Source organism: Heptranchias perlo, chromosome 25 (assembly GCF_035084215.1).
Source record: "Heptranchias perlo isolate sHepPer1 chromosome 25, sHepPer1.hap1, whole genome shotgun sequence".
NCBI classification, from domain to species: Eukaryota; Metazoa; Chordata; class Chondrichthyes; order Hexanchiformes; family Hexanchidae; genus Heptranchias; species Heptranchias perlo.
The window spans coordinates 21,266,514-21,287,751 of NC_090349.1; the positions used below are offsets into that span (position 1 = coordinate 21,266,514).

General features: G+C 49.0%; 1 protein-coding gene across 2 annotated transcripts in view; it reads right to left on the reverse strand.

Moving 5' to 3' along the window:
• Window positions 1–21,238, reverse strand: part of tpcn1 (two pore segment channel 1) — a 70,117-nt gene that overhangs the window by 47,050 nt on the left and 1,829 nt on the right. The window lies entirely within an intron of this gene.

A 21,238-nucleotide genomic window follows, 5' to 3' on the forward strand; every position in this document is an offset into this window, starting at 1 on the left:
TTTCTTGTTCACTGATCTGTACACGCGGTTAATTTAGCTACTTGAATGAAATCTCCTTCAACCTGTTAAACGGTTAAAACCACTTGTACTGCCAGTTGCACCACAGTAGTCTAGCAATGTGAAAAGATCAATGTAATGTGCTGAATCATATAATTTCAGCTGCACAGTAGAGTGCAAACTCTGCTGGTACAGTATAAATGGTTTCCAGAACAGCATGTTTAACAAGAAAGGACTTTAGATCGTTACGTGACAAACAGGAAATATTTTTATGCACAAGTTACTAATCCATAAAATGCTACTTCCGAGTGGTAAGCAATTTGGTTTATTCAACGGGTAGGGGTTAAGCAAGTGAAGACAGTAGCAACATCAGTATCGCAGTCAGAAAATAGAAATGTGTGTCCGGTGGTGTAATAGTGAACACTATAAAGAGTGTTTTTAAATTTTAACTTTAGCAGCCATCATTTTTTTGGTATTTGTAAATCAAAAGCTGAAATCCCACAAAGCATACATTAGAGCTGCGCAGCTAAGCACGCGTTCGTCAAAAGGATTTTTTTTCTGGATAGTCAAAGGCAGCTCTAACCCCCCACATTGATTCCCAATTTTAAGCATTCGTTAATAGTACAACCCACCAGAAAATCCTGCTACAAGAAAAGTGCAAACTGTACATCTGAAGTGACCTGAAACATAATACGACTGAAATGTGCAAACAAATGTGCAACGTTGTACCGTTATTTAAAAATGGAGAAAGGGATAGACTGAATAATTACAGACCAGTCAGCCTAACCTCAGTGGTAGGCGAATTATTGGAAACAATTCTGAGGGACAGTATGAATAGTCATTTAGAAAGGCACGGATTAATCAAGGACAGTCAGCATGGATTTGTCTGATTAACTTGAATGAATTTTTTGAGGAGGTAACAAGGAGGGTCAATGAGGGTAGCGCATTTGATGTAGTCTACATGGATTTTAGCAAGGCTTTTGACAAAGTCCACAGGGCAGACTGGTCTTTCACCAGCCACACTGCCCCATTGTTCATGCCTTCTCCTCAAACTAGGTAGACCGCTAAATTTTTCACTAGCCCTAGCACAGAAGCAAATGCCATTCATCAAAAGAAAGAGAAATTACAACCCAAAGAGACATTAGGGAAAGTAGTCCAACTGGTATACAACCCCAAATGACAGCAGGCATGTTATATCGCCCCCTGTTGGCTTCTAGGCAAAAGTTAAGGAAACCCTTCAGAAATTAAAGGTCAACAGATAATTATTGATGGTTTCCCTGGCTTGATATGAAGCCAAAGCCTCTTGGGCCAACAGGAATTCTGAAAGCATAGTCCCATTTGGAAAAAGGGATCTTTTTTGTCTCATTTTAAAATGGCCCACCCAGTTCATAAGCACTACCATGACAAAGAACCTATTCCCACAACTTATACCACCCAGTCCAGATTACTTTACTTTGTAAATAATAGCTATTTAGAAAACTTTACTCTGTCATATAAGGGGTGCAGGCCTTCAATAACTCCTCACTGAAGTTTTTGTTAAATGCACCCTTCACATTTAAAGGGGTCCGTTTCACTCATCCTTCCATAGAAAGCTATGGTTCCCTATCACAGGCACTGATCACTTTGCATGCAAAAATGCTTCATAAGAACATAAGAACATAAGAAATTGGAGCAGGAGTAGGCCAATCGGCCCCTCGAGCCTGCTCCGCCATTCAATAAGATCATGGCTGATCTGATCCCAACCACAAATCTAAAGAACACAAGAAGTCGGAGCAGGACCCGGCCACATAGCCCCTGGGCCCTCTCCGCCACCCACAGGGCATTGACCGATCCGAACTCAGCTTCATGTCCAATTTCCTGCCCGCTCCCCATAACCCCTAATTCCCTTTACTTCTAGGAAACTGTCTATTTCTGTTTTAAATTTATCTAATGATGTAGCTTCCACAGCTTCCTGGGGCAGCAAATTCCACAGACCTACCACCCTCTGAGTGAAGAAGTTTCTCCTCATCTCAGTTTTGAAAGAGCAGCCCCTTATTCTAAGATTATGCCCCCTAGTTCTAGTTTCACCCATCTTTGGGAACATCCTTACTGCATCCACCCGATCAAGACCCTTCACAATCTTATATGTTTCAATAAGATCGCCTCTCATTCTTCTGAACTCCAATGAGTAGAGTCCCAATCTACTCAACCTCTCCTCATATGTCCGCCCCCTCATCCCCGGGATTAACCGAGTGAACCTTCTTTGTACTGCCTCGAGAGCAAGTATGTCTTTTCTTAAGTATGGACACCAAAACTGTATGCAGTATTCCAGGTGCGGTCTCACCAATACCTTATATAACTGCAGCAATACCTCCTTGTTTTTATATTCTATCCCCCTAGCAATAAAAGCCAACATTCCGTTGGCTTTCTTGATCACCTGCTGCACCTGCATACCAACTTTTTGATTTTCTTGCACTAGGACCCCCAGATCCCTTTGTACTGCAGTACTTTCCAGTCTCTCGCCATTAAGAAAATAACTTGCTTCATCAGTCCGGAACTTGCCTTTTACCAGTTTATAATTATACCTATCCCTTGTTCTGCACTCTCGGTTTAACTTAAAATTGTGCTCCAGATTTTCCTTTCCTATTCTGCTCAATATCTTAAAAACGTCCAAATGATCCCCTCTCATTCACTTTGAAGGTTCACTAGTCCTGAGTTTTTCAAGCTTGTCCTCATAATTCAATGCTCTGGCACTAAGGATCAGCCTCACAGACTTTCTCTGCATCTCTTCAAGGGCTTTGAAATTTCCTTTGTATCTTGTTAATTAGAACCAAATGCAACACCCCAGATGTGGTTTGACCAGAGTACCATACAGTTTCAACTTGATGCCTCAGTCATATTTTACTGATTTGGCAATTTATCTCAGTTTTATTGATTCATCAAGTCTGTCTGTCTCCCAATTCTTTCCTCCAATCTGCACTTCTTTGCACTCTCTGTATTGAATTTCACCTGGAATAGTTCTGACCATTTGCTATTCAGTATTAAAACAGAAACTAGCAATAGAAGGGCCTTTCACCACTGGAATCTGGTTCAATCCAAGCCCAGACTGATAGAACAAAGGTCATCTCTGTCTGCAGGTAGTACGGTTCCTGCGCAAAATGAGACTGAGCACTCTTAATCCAGTTCCTAGAAGATAGGGCCAAAGCTGACACTAATTGGCAATTTCACTTAGGGAGGCAACAGTTTGGCTGGTGTTAGAGATGGAAAAGAGGTTGGGAGTAAGTACAGGAAGCTTTACTCTGCATCGACCCATGTTATACCTGACACTGGAATTCTTGATGTAGGTGTCTTGACCAGCACAAAATTCACATGAATGTAAATACAATGGAGGAACGATTGTTTTAATAAGCAAAAATTTCTGTGATGGTGCCAGAGATTTTTTTTTTAAGAGGCGGTGATAGATTTTCACACTAATAAAGAGTGATTTCTGAAGTAAGATTAACAACACCTGAAGATTTTAAGCTGCAATGAAAGCAATCTGCTAAATGACAGTCCACCACAAGTTTACTGCAAAGTAGAGCGAGTACAGGGTACTTATGCATACTTTGATAAAATTATACAGGATAATCTACCTACTTTTACATACACACTCCAAACTTTGAGGAAGTCACCTTCTATTCAGAGATGATTAATCTGTCAGAATTCATGATTCATTCCGCAATTTAGATGCTATTCAAAGCTGAATGCGTGTTACAACAAGCATAATTAATTCACTGATAAACACCTTATACTGTTAGGACTTAATATAAACCATGTTGAAATGGGAAAAAAGAGTGACATAGCAAAAGAACTGACTGGAATTTGTAATTACTTTATTCAGAGTTTTTCATGGTTACCAGTATGTTTGATACCAGTATGTTACCGTATCAAGAATTCCATTAGCAACACTGATCAAACTATGAGCAGAGAAATCGTTATGACCACCACACGTTTGCAAATTTAAAACAAAATCTGTTGCAGTAAACCAAATACTTTTTATTTACCATCCAGCACAGAACACATTTTACCCTGCAAAGTTTTGAGGTTTATCAAATATAAATGGCACTAATAATCATAGCACACACAAACTCCATTCCCTAGCCTCCAATTCCATCCCCCTCCCTGACCACGGTCTTAGGCTGAACCAGTCTGTTCGTAACCTTGGCGTCCTATTTGACCCTGAGCGGACTCCATGTCCTCTCCATTCACAAAGACTGCCTACTTCCATCTCCGTAACATCGCCTGTCTCTGTCCATCTGCTGCTTGCCTTTGTTACCTCCAGACTCAACTATTCCTATGCTTTCCTGGGCAGCCTTCCATCTTCCACCCTCCATAAACTTGAGCTCATCCAAAACTGCTGCCCTCATCCTAACCCGAACCAAGTCCCATTCATCCAACACCCCTCTGCGTGCTGACCAACACTGGCTCCCAGTTCACCAATGCCTCAATTTTGAAATTCTCATCCTCATGTTCAAATTCTTCCATGGCCTCGTCCTTCCCTATCTCTGTAACCTCCTCCAGTTCTACAATCCTCTGTGAACTCTGCGTTTCTCCAACTCTGGCGTTTTGAGCATCAACCCACTTCCTTCGCCCCACCATTGGCAGGTGTGCCGTAAGCTGTCGAAGCCCTAAGCTCTGGAATTCCCTCCCTAAACCTATATCTCTTTTTCCTCCTTCAAGAAGCTCCTTAGAACCTACATCTTTGACCAGGCTTTTAATCACCCATCCTAATATCTCCTTCTTTTGCTCAATATAATTTTTGTCTGATTACGCTCGAAGTGCCGTGGGACATTTTAATACATTAAATACGCTATATAAATGCATGTTGTTACTCTGCGCTCAGAACATCACGTTACAAATTGAATACTATAATTTTTAAACCATAAACAGAAGCCACCTTTGTGATGTCGAACAATACATGTGAAAATATACTTTTGATTTTTCTAATACAACACTAATCTTCTGGAAAGGGCTGCTCACATTAGGAATATGACTGACAGTCCATTCAGGCGGAGGAAGTTGGGAGTGAATTTGGTCTGTTCTCAGTTGTGTTGCTAGATGCGGCAGTCTGTTGTGCAAAACACTCTCTCAGGTGTGGGGTAAGCAAACTTGGTCAGCTCATCATGCAGAACGCACACCTACAACAGCCAGCTAGAGCGACACAGAAAGAAGCCACAGTCTGTGCAAACCTAATTGTTTCACATAGAATCATAGAAAGGTTACAGCACAGGCCATTCGGCCCATCGAGTCCGCGCTTGCTCTATGTACGAGCAATCCAGCTAGTCCCACTCCCCCGCCCTATCCCCGTAGCCCTGCACATTTTTTCGTTTCAAGTACTTATCCAGTTCCCTTTTGAAGGCCATAATTGAATCTGCCTCCACCACTCTCTTGGGCAGTGCATTCCAGATCCCAACCATTCGCTGCATAAAAACGTTTTTTCTCATGTCACCTTTGGTTCTTTTGCCAATCACCTTAAATCTATGCCCTTTTGTTCTTGACCCTTCTGCCAATGGGAACAGTTTCTCTTTACCTACACTGTCTAGACCCTCCATGATTTTGAATACCTCTATCAAATCTCCTCTCAACCTTTTCTGTTCCAAGGAGAACAATCCCAGCTTCTCCAGTCCATCATCCCTGGTATCATTCTAGTAAATCTCCTCTGCACCCTCTCCAAGGCCTTCACATGCTTCCTAAAGTGCAGTGCACAGAACTGGACACAGTTCTCCAGTTGTGGGCGAACCAGTGTTTTATAAAGGTTCATCATGACTTCCTTGCTTTTGTATGCCATGCCTCTATTTAGAAAGGAAGGGCCCCGTATGCTTTTTTAACCGCTTTCTCAACATAGGAACAGGAGTAGGCCATTCAGCCAATCGTGCCTGCTCCGCCATTTGATAAGATCATGGCTGATCTGTGATCTAACTCCATATACCTGCCTTTGGCCCATATCCCTTAATACCTTTGGTTGCCAAAAAGCTATCCATCTCAGATTTAAATTTAGCAATTGAGCTAGTATCAATTGCCGTTTGCGGAAGAGAGTTCAAAACTTCTACAACCCTTTGTGTGTAGAAATGTTTTCTAATCTCGCTCCTGAAAGGTCTGGCTCTAATTTTTAGACTGTGCCCCCTACTCCTAGAATCCCTAACCAGCGGAAATAGTTTCTCTCTATCCACCCTATCTGTTCCCCTTAATATCTTATAAACTTTGATCAGATCACCCCTTAACCTTCTAAACTCTAGAGAATACAACCCCAATTTGTGTAATCTCTCCTCGTAACTTAACCCTTGAAGTCCGGGTATCATTCTAGTAAACCTACGCTGCACTCCCTCCAAGGCCAATATGTCCTTCCGAAGGTGCAGTGCCCAGAACTGCTCACAGTAGTGCGGTCTAACCAGGGTCTTGTATAGCTGCAGCATAACTTCTGCCCCCTTGTACTCTAGATATAAAGGCCAGCATTCCATTAGCCTTCTTGATTATTTTCTGCATCAGTTCATGCCCTGCCACCTTCATCAATTTGTGCACATATACCCCCAGATCCCTCTGTTCCTTTACCCCTTTTAGAATTGTGCCCTTTAGTTTATTTGCCTCTCCTCATTTTTCCTATCGAAATGCATCACCTCACATTTTTCCTCATTAAAAGTCATCTACCATGTGTCCACCCATGCCGTAAGCGTGTCTATATCTTCTTGAAGTCTATCACTATCCTCCTCACCCCTCCAAGTTTTGTGTAATCTGCAAATTTTGAAATTGTGCCCTGTACTCCCAAGCCCATGTCATTAATATATATCAAGAAAAGCAGTGGTCCCAGCACCGACTCCTGGGGAATACCACTGCACACCTCCCTCCAGTCCGAAAAACAACCATTCATCACCGCTCTCCGTTTCCAATTCTGTATCCGTGTTGTTATTGCCCCCTTTATTCCATGGGCCGTGGTCTTAATAGCAAGTCTACCATGTGGCACTTTATCAAATGCTTTTTGAAAATCCATATACACCACATCAACTGCATTGCCCTCATCTACCCTCTCTGTTACCTCATCCAAAAACTCTATTAAGGAAAGAAAATCCACACAACAGATAAGAAATAATCACTATGCTCAAATTAGAAAGAAATATTTGTTTATTCCTGTAAATATAAAACAGTAATTTCTGGGGGAGTTTTCCCAGTTGATCAGCAAATTGGAATATTTTGAAATGAATTCACTTTTCCTCATGTTTCTTTCATTCATACGACATTGTGTGGCTTTCTGTTTTCCTGTCATCACTTTTATTTCAAGTGTTTTGTTGTGCAGAAGGGATGTGGAGTGGTTGAGGCCTGATATCAGGTGACAGGTTGTTTGACAGCTTAGTTAGCTGGGGAAGAGATGGTGATGGAATGAGAGAGGAAGATTGAAGGAAGAGGTTAGGAGAGAAAGGGGCATGGGGAAGTTAGAGAGGTTGGAAGGTAATAGTGTATGGTATTAGTAAACATATACAGGTATCTGTGAAGTACGTTTTAGGGCATGCTACAGTACACTAGGCATGTCTACTAATGTTATAATATATAATTCTCCTGTTCCCACAGTTTCTTTCAGCTGATTGAATTTAGCCTGCAGCTGTTTTTGACCTCGCCCTTGTATTGCTAAGTAACAAAATTGTAATCAATATAATTTACAACATCACGGTGTCCTTGCTTATATATCAGATCAAACATTCCCATGGATACAGGATAGGGGAGGGAAAGAGTTAGATAAATATTTGTCACCCTTTACAGCCTGTGGATTAGCTTTTATTTATGTAGAGGATATTCCGTGGCTTGTTCCTTCCATCAGCAAAGCTAACCAAATAACTCAAACAGAGAAATCACATGCAAGTTCTGGTTAGCCATACCATAGAAATAATATTCAAATACGATGCAGTATACTGAATATCTTTTGTTTAGCCACTTAGTACAGGTTACATTTTTGCCCACAAGCTTTTAAGGTTCATCAGGTAGAATTCATTAATCCAAATTGAAAAGTAATACCACAACACTATCATCAGGGAGATCCTATTTGTATACAATAAGGCTAATTCTATCCTTGTAAAAAAAGAATACTAAAACATAGTTTACTGGGATCATGACTATAATTCGCAAGAAATGAAAAGGGAGAAGGGAATCGTATTTTTTAACGGCACAAAACGTGGGCGAGTAACTTTAGAGTACAATGCCTGCGTCTCAGGTTTTGTACCCAAATGATACAGTGAATTCACTATTGTGTACATTTTACATAATAAAATTGAGTTACCCCAGCAGAATAGGAAAAAAAAGTAAAGCAGTATTCTTCAACCAACTCATCTGCTGTAAATATATATTACTCTTATATATTCACTTGCACATCTACTGTTGAATAAATTCACTTGATAGTTAAAAGTTTGAAATGAGGTCTGCTGTTGAGATGCTCTACCACAATGCAACAATGTGCAAAAGGTTCCATATAGAGGTACAAGATCAATTGTAGCTAAAACATTTTACAGAAGGGTTTACTGTGTCTCATTCTGGGCTTGCGATCAGAAATTTACCTACTTACCAGAGCCAATGAAGATACTCTTGGCACCATAGGGAGCTGAGAATTACTTGTGAGAGTAATCTAAAATACAGAAGCTTAAATGTTTAGAATAAGAGGGGCAGAAAAAACCTCAAGTGTAATCGTGATGGGAACATGGTGGGATTGATAGTGAAAGTTTCATGGTGGGATTGATAGTGAAAGTTTCAAACAAGCAGAATTATAATGTATTACAGTAGTACTAAAAAGGTGAAGAAAAGTTTTCAGAAAGAGATACGCAAAGAGTTAGAATTAGCTCATATACGTACTGAGGAAAAACAAAAAGAATTAAAGTTCCAGCCATGGTGTTAAAAACTGAAGAGGCCAATGGACAAAATGGAAGCAAAAGAGAAAGAATGTGGTAGAGGCAAAAAGAAAAACTGACACAGATGGGAAGCAGACACTACTAAAATAGGAGGCATGGTACATAATTCTGAGGAACAAAATACGCTGCAAGGGCATATAGATAAGATGGTGGAATAAAAGGTCGAAGATGGGATTCAATGTCAGTAAATTCGAGGTGGTCATTTTGTTAAAAAAAGTACTAATTATATTTTAAATGGGGGAAAAGCTGGGTGATGTGGAAGAGCTGAGGGATTTAGGGGTTCAAGTTCACAAGACATTAATAACAGCACCTTAAGTGGATACGGTGGTTTAAAAAAAAGCTAACAGAATACTTGGTTTTATGGCAAGATCTTTAGAATATAAGAGTTGAGATGTAATGGTGAATCTATATAACACCATAGTAAGACCACAGCTGGAGTACTGTGTGCAGTGTGCGGTTTTGGACTCCATGCTACAGGAAGGATGTTGAGGCAATAGAGAAGGTACAGCGTAGATTCACCAGGATGCTGCCTGGTGTGAGGAAATATAAATACAGAAAAAAATCTTGAAAAACTGAGGCTGCTTTTGTTGGAACAGAGGAAATTAAGGGGTGATTTGATAGAGGTGTTTAAATTATGACGTGATGGGCCAGAGTCGATAAGAAACAGACGGTTTCTAGTGGTTGAGGGGTCTAGATACAAGTATAATACAAGAGATGTAAGACAGAGCAGGAGAAACTTTTTCACATAAAGGGTTGTGAGGCTGTGTAATGCACTAATGGAGTTACTGATAGAGGCAGAGACTGTGTCAACATTTAAGAATAGATAGATGGTTGAAGGAAAGGAGAATAAAGAGATATAGGAACAGAACTTCTGCCTGCATATCAACATGGACTGGTTGGGTTGAATAGCCTGTTTCCATGTTGTAATTTCTACGCAAATTCAATACAAATTGCAGCATCTTAGTACTCCTGGTATATGATCTAGCACACAAACTTCAAAGACAGAATGATGAAAAGTTTGCTACGGGTTTATTTTAATATAAAGGAAATTGCACAATAAGTATTAAATGCATAGCTCAGTGTGATTACGGATTGAAACAAACATTTTGATTAACTGAAGATTGTTAGCTACAGGAGGTAGTTTGCTGAAAAAAAAATATTTTGCAGTAAAGCTATTTCTCACAGCAGAACAAAGATTACTAAAAGCCATACGCCTAATTAATCGCTTAAACTGGAACAATACCAATGATAAATTACTCCCCAATGTGTGTTTTGAAATAAAAGTCAGACTTCAGTTATTTTGGCTAGGTATAATTGTTCAGCTGTTGATCTTAAGATTGCCATTTTTTACATTTTGAGTCAGCTGGGAGGAGGGTGAAAGAGGTGGAATAAGAACGAGAACTGTCACTGGACCATTGTCATATGCCTGCAACTGGCCACTTCTAGGGTGCCACTGCCAGAGCTTCAGAGGAGGTTAACCACATGCAGGTTGTGTGCTGTTGAACAGGACCTGCATTTGGGGGAGGGGTAGAAATGATTAACAATCATGTTATTAAATAAAGTGGCATAAAGTTTGATAACTGAAAGAAACTTGACCAGGTTAGTACTGATAGTACAATAAAGCACCATTGAAACAATCAAATGAAATAATCGACAGTAAAGCTTGGGGAGTGGGAAAAGGGGATGCATTTACTCCCTATGCCTTCTTGGAACTGAGCCATGACAGGGAGCTGTGACTGTGCATCGCACCCCTTTCCCTGGTAGGTTGACAGACACAGATTCACTACCACACGTAGGATCAAAGATGTCTTTTTGGAGGATGTGGTAAGCATCCTGGCTGCATATCCTAAATACACGCCACCTGTAGTTTTCTTTAAAAGTCTATTGATTACAAAATTACACAGTGCAGTCTCCTTGTTGTTGCTATGACATTATTGTGTTTACAGAGACATAATATAGATCCAGGTATGGTTTTCAAAATTACATTTTTTAAACAGGGATTTTTAGGTAAGGAAATTACTAATTAAATTAGTGAAGATATTATAAATTTACTGAAATGACAATTTGCTGTTTGTAAAGTTTGAAATGTATAGTACATTACAAATCATGTCCATAAACACTGTTCTGAAATGCACTGATGATTCTCAGCTTGCTATAACTGAAACAGATCCATGAACTGATGACAATTATGCCATAATTTCACATTAGCGACAATAGATTTGCAAATATTATGATTATACCATTTACACAAAATGTTAAAATGTTAACATCCTTACCAAAAAACTATTTGCTTGAGCCATTCCTGAATCTCGGCCAGGCCCACCATCTTGAAACAATGATGGAACAAACTGCAGCTGTGCATTCCCACCCATCTGCAATTTGACCCGGTTTTCTAGGCAAGGCATTCACAATTGCCTCTGTCACAATATCTGACCTAGGCGCAGAACAGAGGAAGGCAGGACCCAAATGGGTTAAGCACTGTAATAGAAATTTAAAAATTGCAAGCTTTGTTTAAAAAAATAATTTTGATCTAACTATGCCTGTTGAGGGTAGTTTTTCAAACTTTTTTGTGACTATGGCAAGATATACCAGTGCAGTGGGTACGGTAGCATTGTGTTTATGTTACTGGACTGGTAATCCAGAGGCCCTGGAGTAATAATCCGGAGTCATGAGTTCAAATCTCGCCACGGCAGCTGGGGAAATTAAATAAAAATCTGGAACTAAAATACTAGTATCAGTGTGGTGGCCATGAAACTACCGGATTGTTGTAAAAACCCATCTGGTTCACTAATGTCCTTTAGGGGGGAGGAAACCTGCCGTCCTTACCCAGTCTGGCCTATATGTGACTCCAGACCCACAGCAATGTGGTTGATTCTTAATTGCCCTCTGAAATGGCCTAGCAAGCCACTCAATTGTAAATCTCGCTAAAAAAGTCATAAGAATAAAACCGGACGGACCACCCAGCATCGGACCACTAGGAACTCCCTTCCTAACAGCACTGTGGGAGAACTGTCACCACACGGACTGCAGCAGTTCAAGGCGGCGGCTCACCACCACCTTCTCAAGGGCAATTAGGGATGGACAATAAATGCCGGCCTCGCCAGCAATGCCCACATCCCATGAACGAATAAAAAAAGTGAAACACAGTTCCACTTTGCACATACAGAGGTCGGTTTTAACAGGAGGCAGGATCGGTGCATGGGGGGCCTGAATTAGTTGGCGCACATGAAAGTTGGAACAAAGCAAGGCCCGGACTGCGAGGCTTCATTTACATGGAGCTTGTCAACATCCCACCTGGCCAGTGAGCGGGAACGGGATTTCAGGCAGCATGAGACCACTGCCGCGGACTTGCAGGAATAGTTCCGGCACTAAGGTAGGTTGATTGGGGGAGTTGGCGAGCGATCGTGGTCAGAGAGGGGGCTAAGCACGGGGCAGGGGAGGCCCAATGTTTCCTTGTGGGATCCAGAGGAGCACTCTTGGCCCACAAGGAAACTTGAAAAAAAGTGTTTCAAAAACTTACCTTGCTGGGCCTCTACTGGTACTAGATCCAGCTCCCGGCAGGTTTGGCCTGGTGGAGAAACCACCATTGCTCCCCCCGCTCAGGCCTCAAGCTAATATTGCAGTCGAGCGCTAATTACGTCATCGGAGCTCGATCCACATATTTAAAGAAGGACCCAACTGGCTTCGGCTGTTTGTCCTTGCCACCTGCAATTTAAGATTGCAGTTGCCCAGATCAGTGTGGGAAGCCAGTGGATAAGTCCTCTGTTTTAACTACTTTCTGCCCCCCCACAGCGTGAGCATAAAGCTAGTAAGGTATAACATGACTAGATGCAGGATTAAGTTATCTCTACTCTACTCTAAAAACATATCCTAATCCCAATTTCAGAAGAGTATTTTTCCATTTCCCAAACTACCATATTACAGTCTCCAAGCGAGACTGCCAATTTATTTTTGATGATGTATCATACTCAAAACCACAACTTATCTTTTTCTTTCAGATGCTGATCGAACTGCCTGTACTCCAAGTATTTTCTTACTTAATCATGGTTTTTCTTATCACTACAAATTTAGTGGTAATTTGTGACCAGTTTTCTGCAGAGGCCAACACCCAACAGAACCTAGTCAAGTTTGATTGAAAGGACAGCATACAATTCCAATAGTTTTAAATAAAAAGTTTTTATTTTATATTTAAAAAGACTAAATCCCCTAACCCAATCAATTCAATCTCCTGTCCTTAGTCTAACACCCAAGCACAGGGGACAGTATTTTTAAAATTATTTTTCCCCTTGCCAATTTCTCCGCTCCCCTCTCCTCTCCTGAAGGCAGTGAATCTTCTTGTTCCACAGGCAACTGGTGTCTCCAGTTCAGGGACGAAGGGGGGAATCTAATTGTGGATTATGAAGATATTAAATAAATATTTGCATCGTTTTTTTGCAAATAATGATGGAAGTGAGAACGTAGGTGTACTAGATGAGTATATGGAACAATTGACAGAACTGCAGAAAAGAAATTAGCTCTGAAAAAATTAGCAAAACTCAACAACAACAACAACAACTTGCATTTATATAGCGCCTTTAACTGAGTAAAATGTCCCATGGCGCTTCACAGGAGCGATATCAAACAAAATTTGACACCAAGCCACGTAAGAGATTTTAGAACATGTCAAAGAGGTTGGTTTTAAGGAGTGTCTTAAAGGAGGAGAGAGAGAGAGGTAGAGAGGCAGAGAGGTTTAGGGAGGGAATTCGAGAGCTTATGGCCTAGTCAGCTAAAGGCATGGCCGCTAATGGAGCGATTAAAATTGGGGATGCGCAAGAGGCCAGAATTGGAGGAGCGCAGAGATCTCGGAGGGTTGTAGGGCTGGAGGAGGTTACAGAGATAGGGTGGGGTGAGGCCATGGAGGGACTTGAAAACAAGGATGAGAATTTTAAAATCGAGGCGTTGACAGACTGGGTGCCAATGTAGGTCAGGGAGCACAGAGGTGATGGGCTAACGGGACTTTCTGCGAGTTAGGATACGGGCAGCAGAGTTTTGGAAGAGCTCAAGTTTATGGAGGGTGGAAGATGGGAGTCCAGCCGGGAGAGCATTGGAATAGTCAAATCTAGAGGCAACAAAGGCATGGATGAGGGTTTCAGCAGCAGATGAGCTGAGGCAGGGGCGGAGACAGGCAAAACTCAAGATGGATAAGTCACCAGACTCTAATGGCATCCTGTTGAATGAAGTTCAAGATGGGTTAGCAGAGGCTCCGAACACAATTTTTCAATTCTCCTTAAATTTCAAATTGTGCTGTGAACCTGAATGGTGGCCGGTGTAGCACCCTTGCTCAAGAAAGGCGAGAAGGATAACTGCAGACCAGAAGGGTTAGACTAATATTATTTGTATAAAGGTTTTTAGAATCCATAAGTCGAGGTAAAACTACTGAGGATTAAGAAATGCCTGGTTCAATCAAAGACAGTCAGCACAGAGTTGTTAAAGGCAAGTCATGTTTTACAAACTTAAGAGTTTTTTTTGCAGTGAACGAATGGATAGATAAAGGGAATTCCGTAGATGGAGTATATACAGTGCGTCAGCCGTGGCTCAGTGGGTAGCACTCTGATCTCGAGCACAAAATCTAGGCTGACACTCCAGTGCAGTACGGAGGGAGTGCTGCACTGTCGGAGGTACCGTCTTTCGGATGAGACGTTAAACCGAAGCCCCGTTTGCCCTCTCAGGTGGACGTAAAAAATCCCATGGCACTTTTCGAAGAAGGTTAGGGGAATTCTCCCCGGTGTCCTGACCAATATTTATCCCTCAACCAACATTACAAAAACAGATTATCTGGTCATTATCATCTTGCTGTTTGTGGAAGTTCGCTGTGTGCAAATTGGCTGCCATGCTTCTTACATTACAACAGTGACTACACTTTAAAAAAAGTACTTAATTGGCTGGAAAGCATTTTGGGACATCCTGAGGTCATCAAAGGAGCTATATAAGTGCAAGTCTTATGGAATCTCAGGAGGCATTTAATAAGGTGTTTCAAAAGAGGCGTTAGAAAAATTCAGGGGTATAGTTAAAGAAGAACCGTATGGACGAAAAGGTGGTTAACGAACAACAAATAAAGAGTTCAGCTGTTGCTTAAATAGTAGAAAGGTTGGAAGTAGTGCACCCCAGGGGTCGGTGTCGGGTCCACTTTTGTTCTTGGTACATATAGATGATTTGCACGTGCGTATAGGGAACACTGTCTCAAAATTTGCTGATGACACAAAAGTAGGTTAGGCAAATAGAGAGAAGGACTGAAAAAGACTTCAAGTTATCCGTATCGTAACCCCTAAGTCCCACTCATGCATCACCCATGGGCTCGCTGATCTATATTGGTTCCTGGTCCCTCAATTTAAAATTCTCATTCTAGTGTTCAAATCCCTTCATGGCCTCATCCATCCTCCAGCCTTACAACCCTCCAAGAACTCTGGGTTCCTCCAACTTTGGCCTCTTGTGCATGCAGAAATCCCTTCGCCCCAATACTGGCCTTCAGCTGTCTAGGCCCCACGCTTTGGAATTCCCTCCCTAAACCTCTCCGCCTCTCTCACTCTTCTAGACCCTTTTTATAACCTACCTCTGACCAAGCTTTCAGACGCCCCTCCTAATATCACCTTCTTTTGCCCAGTACCACTTTTTCTCTGATTATGTTTCTGTGAAGTGCCGTGGGATGTTTTTCTACATTAATGGTGCTATATAAATACAAGTTGTTGTTCAGGAAGACACAGACAAATTAGTGGAGTGGGCAGACAGGTGGCAGATGTATTTTAATATGGCTAACTGTGAGGTAATACATTTTGGGAGGAAAAACAAAGTTTAGGGGTATACATTTAATGAAGAGACACTGAAGGATGTGGATGAACAGAGGGGTCTGGGGTTCAAATGTATAATTTCATGGAAGCGTGAGTGCAGGAAGATCAAGCCATTGAAAGACCAATGCAATTTTGGATTTATAAATAGGGGCGGAGTACAAGAGTAAAGAAGTAATGATGAATTTATACAAAACATTAGTTAGGCCATGGTTAGCCTACTCTCTGTAATGGGTGTCCCAAATCTACTAAGAATACAGAGTAAATTCACCAGGCTGATGCCAGGGTTGAGAAACTAGTTACGAGGAGGGAGTTGAGATACTGGGATTATTTCTATTACAGCAGAAAAATTTTTAATATTATGATGGGTTTGATAGAGCACTTTCTCTGGGGAGTCAGTGACAAAGGGTCATCCATTTAAAATTATTATAAGAATGAAAAGAGATGTTGGGAGAAATTTCTTTATGCAGTAGATTATTGGAGCATGGAATGCTTTGCCACAGGGAGTGGTTGAGGCAAAGACCATTGGAACTTTTAAGGCAAAATCACATAAATATTGGAAGCAGAGAGTGGGACAGTGAGATTAGTTTTGGACTGCTTTAGCAAAGAGCCAGCACAGACAAGACTGACCGAATGGCCTTTTTCTGTGCTATAAACCTCTATTTTTTCAGGTGTAAGTGTTCATAGGCTGCTCAATCTCTGGGTACTTTGCTATGAGACCCCTAAGTGCATTTCTAGCAGGCATATACACAGAAGGGAAGAAAAATGTATTAATTAAAAAATGTATAAACAATAGTTCTTTAAGCTACATGATGGTTAAAAGTGGAGAACAATTCGTTTTATATAGGTGATAGTATAGGGATGACGAGGAAGTGTTGAAAGATCAATGAGCCGCAATAAAACATGACTCTATCCCTAAACAGGAGGTAAGAGTTACTCCCTCAGACCTGTCAAATCCCAAAGAAAACAATGCAAACTCCATCTAAGTCCCACTCATGCATCGCCCATTGCCAAAAACAGCTGTAAAAAAATGATAGCAATTAAAGTACTACCATCCTCCTTACTAATAAACTCACCATTGTAGACAGTTACATTCTGAAAAACAAACATCTGCATAAGGTATAGCAAAGACCGCTGGGGTATTTGCATAAGGTATAGCAAAGACCGCTGGGGTATTTTCATAAAGTGCATCCCCACCACCCCCCAACACACACACACACGCCTCCCCCCGCACACGCACACAGCCCCCCCCCGCGCACAGCCCCCCCCCCCGCGCACAGCCCCCCCCCCCGCGCACAGCCCCCCCCCCCGCGCACAGCCCCCCCCCCCCGCGCACAGCCCCCCCCCCCCGCGCACAGCCCCCCCCCCGCGCACAGCCCCCCCCCCCGCGCACAGCCCCCCCCCCCGCGCACAGCCCCCCCCCCCGCGCACAGCACCCCCCCCCGCGCACAGCCCCCCCCCCCGCGCACAGCCCCCCCCCCCGCGCACAGCCCCCCCCCCCGCGCACAGCCCCCCCCCCCGCGCACAGCCCCCCCCCCCGCGCACAGCCCCCCCCCCCGCGCACAGCCCCCCCCCCCGCGCACAGCCCCCCCCCCCGCGCACAGCCCCCCCCCCCGCGCACAGCCCCCCCCCCCGCGCACAGCCCCCCCCCCCGCGCACAGCCCCCCCCCCCGCACACAGCCCCCCCCCCCGCACACAGCCCCCCCCCGCACACAGCCCCCCCCCGCACACAGCCCCCCCCCGCACACAGCCCCCCCCCCGCACACAGCCCCCCCCCGCACACAGCCCCCCCCCGCACACAGCCCCCCCCCGCACACAGCCCCCCCCCGCACACACGCACACAGCCCCCCCCCGCACACGCACAGCCCCCCCCCCGCACACGCACAGACCCCACGCCTCCCCCCACACACGCACAGACCCCCCCCAACACGCGCACACAGCCCCCCCCCCCGCACGCGCACACAGCCCCCCCCCCCGCACGCGCACACAGCCCCCCCCCCCCGCGCACACAGCCCCCCCCCCCCCGCACACAGCCCCCCCCCCCCCCGCACACACAGCCCCCCCCCCCCCCCGCACGCGCACACAGCACCCCCCCCCGCACGCGCACACAGCCCCCCCACCCCGCACGCGCACACAGCCCCCCCCCCCCGCACGCGCACACAGCCCCCCCCCCGCACGCGCACACAGCCCCCCCCCCCCGCACGGGCACACAGCCCCCCCCCCCCGCACGGGCACACAGCCCCCCCCCCCCGCACGCGCACACAGCCCCCCCCCCCCGCACGCGCACACAGCCCCCCCCCCCGCACGCGCACACAGCCCCCCCCCCCGCACGCGCACACAGCCCCCCCCATGCACGCGCACACAGCCCCCCCCATGCGCGCGCGCGCACACGCAGAACCCCCCATGCACGCGCGCGCACACGCAGAACCCCCCATGCACGCGCGCGCACACGCAGAACCCCCCATGCACGCGCACAGAGCCCCCTCCCCCAATGCACGCACACACAGAGCCCCCCCCAATGCACGCACACACAGAGCCCCCCCCCCCAATGCACGCACACACAGAGCCCCCCCCCCCCAATGCACGCACACACAGAGCCCCCCCCAATGCACGCACACACAGAGCCCCCCCCCCAATGCACGCACACACAGAGCCCCCCCCCCAGTGCACGCACACAGAGCCCCCCCCCCAGTGCACGCACACAGAGCCCCCCCCCCAGTGCACGCACACAGAGCCCCCCCCCCAGTGCACGCACACAGAGCCCCCCCCCCCAGTGCACGCACACAGAGCCCCCCCCCCCCAGTGCACGCACACAGAGCCCCCCCCCCAGTGCACGCACACAGAGCCCCCCCCCCCCAGTGCACGCACACAGAGCCCCCCCCCCCCAGTGCACGCACACAGAGCCCCCCCCCCCCCCAGTGCACGCACACAGAGCCCCCCCCCCCCCCAGTGCACGCACACAGAGCCCCCCCCCCCCCCAGTGCACGCACACAGAGCCCCCCCCCCACCAATGCACGCACACAGAGCCCCCCCCCCACCAATGCACGCACACAGAGCCCCCCCCCCCCAATGCACGCACACAGAGCCCCCCCCCCCCAATGCACGCACACAGAGCCCCCCCCCCAATGCACGCACACAGAGCCCCCCCCCCAATGCACGCACACAGAGCCCCCCCCCCCCCCCAATGCACGCACACAGAGCCCCCCCCCCCAATGCACGCACACAGAGCCCCCCCCCCCAATGCATGCACACAGAGCCCCCCCCCCCCCCCAATGCACGCACACAGAGCCCCCCCCCCCCCCCAATGCACGCACACAGAGCCCCCCCCCCCCCCCAATGCACGCACACAGAGCCCCCCCCCCCCCCCCACTGCACGCACACAGAGCCCCCCCCCCCCCCCAATGCACGCACACAGAGCCCCCCCCCCCCCCCAATGCACGCACACAGAGCCCCCCCCCCCCCCAATGCACGCACACAGAGCCCCCCCCCCCCCCCAATGCACGCACACAGAGCCCCCCCCCCCCCCAATGCACGCACACAGAGCCCCCCCCCCCCCCCCAATGCACGCACACAGAGCCCCCCCCCCAATGCACGCACACAGAGCCCCCCCCCCCCCCAATGCACGCACACAGAGCCCCCCCCCCCCCCAATGCACGCACACAGAGCCCCCCCCCCCCCCCAATGCACGCACACAGAGCCCCCCCCCCCCCCCCAATGCACGCACACAGAGCCCCCCCCCCCCCCCCACTGCACGCACACAGAGCCCCCCCCCCCCCCCCAATGCACGCACACAGAGCCCCCCCCCCCAATGCATGCACACAGAGCCCCCCCCCCCCCCCAATGCACGCACACAGAGCCCCCCCCCCCCCCCAATGCACGCACACAGAGCCCCCCCCCCCCCCAATGCACGCACACAGAGCCCCCCCCCCCCCCAATGCACGCACACAGAGCCCCCCCCCCCCCCAATGCACGCACACAGAGCCCCCCCCCCCCCCAATGCACGCACACAGAGCCCCCCCCCCCAATGCACGCACACAGAGCCCCCCCCCCCCCAATGCACGCACACAGAGCCCCCCCCCCCCCCCCAATGCACGCACACAGAGCCCCCCCCCCCCCCCCAATGCACGCACACAGAGCCCCCCCCCCCCCCCCAATGCACGCACACAGAGCCCCCCCCCCCCCAATGCACGCACACAGAGCCCCCCCCCCCCCCCAATGCACGCACACAGAGCCCCCCCCCCCCCCCAATGCACGCACACAGAGCCCCCCCCCCCCCCAATGCACGCACACAGAGCCCCCCCCCCCCCCCAATGCACGCACACAGAGCCCCCCCCCCCCCCAATGCACGCACACAGAGCCCCCCCCCCCCCGCACACAGAGCCCCCCCCCCCCGCGCACAGCCCCCCCCCCCGCGCACAGCCCCCCCCCCCGCGCACAGCCCCCCCCCCCGCGCACAGCCCCCCCCCCCGCGCACAGCCCCCCCCCCCGCGCACAGCCCCCCCCCCGCGCACAGCCCACCCCCCGCGCACAGCCCACCCCCGCGCACAGCCCCCCCCCCCGCGCACACAGCACCCCCCCCGCGCACACAGCACCCCCCCCGCGCACACAGCACCCCCCCCGCGCACACAGCACCCCCCCGCGCACACAGCCCCCCCCCCGCGCACACAGCCCCCCCCCCGCACACAGCCCCCCCCCCCCGCACACAGCCCCCCCCCCGCACACAGCCCCCCCCCCGCACACAGCCCCCCCCCGCCCGCACAGCCCCCCCCCCGCACACAGCCCCCCCCCCGCACACAGCCCCCCCCCCGCACACAGCCCCCCCCCCGCACGCGCACACAGCCCCCCCCCCCCGCACGCGCACACAGCCCCCCCCCCCGCACGCGCACACAGCCCCCCCCCCCCCCCCGCACGCGCACACAGCCCCCCCCCCCCCCCGCACGCGCACACAGCCCCCCCCCCGCACGCGCACACAGCCCCCCCCCCCCCGCACGCGCACACAGCCCCCCCCCCCCCCCCCGCACGCGCACACAGCCCCCCCCCCCCGCACGCGCACACAGCCCCCCCCCCCCGCACGCGCACACAGCCCCCCCCCCCCCCCCGCACGCGCACACAGCCCCCCCCCCCCCCCCCCCGCACGCGCACACAGCCCCCCCCCCCCCCGCACGCGCACACAGCCCCCCCCCCCCCCCCGCACGCGCACACAGCCCCCCCCCCCCCCGCACGCGCACACAGCCCCCCCCCCGCACGCGCACACAGCCCCCCCCCCCGCACGCGCACACAGCCCCCCCCCCCGCACGCGCACACAGCCGCCCCCCGCACGCGCACACAGCCCCCCCCCCCGCACGCGCACACAGCCCCCCCCCCGCACGCGCACACAGCCCCCCCCCCCGCACGCTCACACAGCCCCCCCCCCGCACGCGCACACAGCCCCCCCCCCGCACGCGCACACAGCCCCCCCCCCGCACGCGCACACAGCCCCCCCCCCGCACGCGCACACAGCCCCCCCCCCGCACGCGC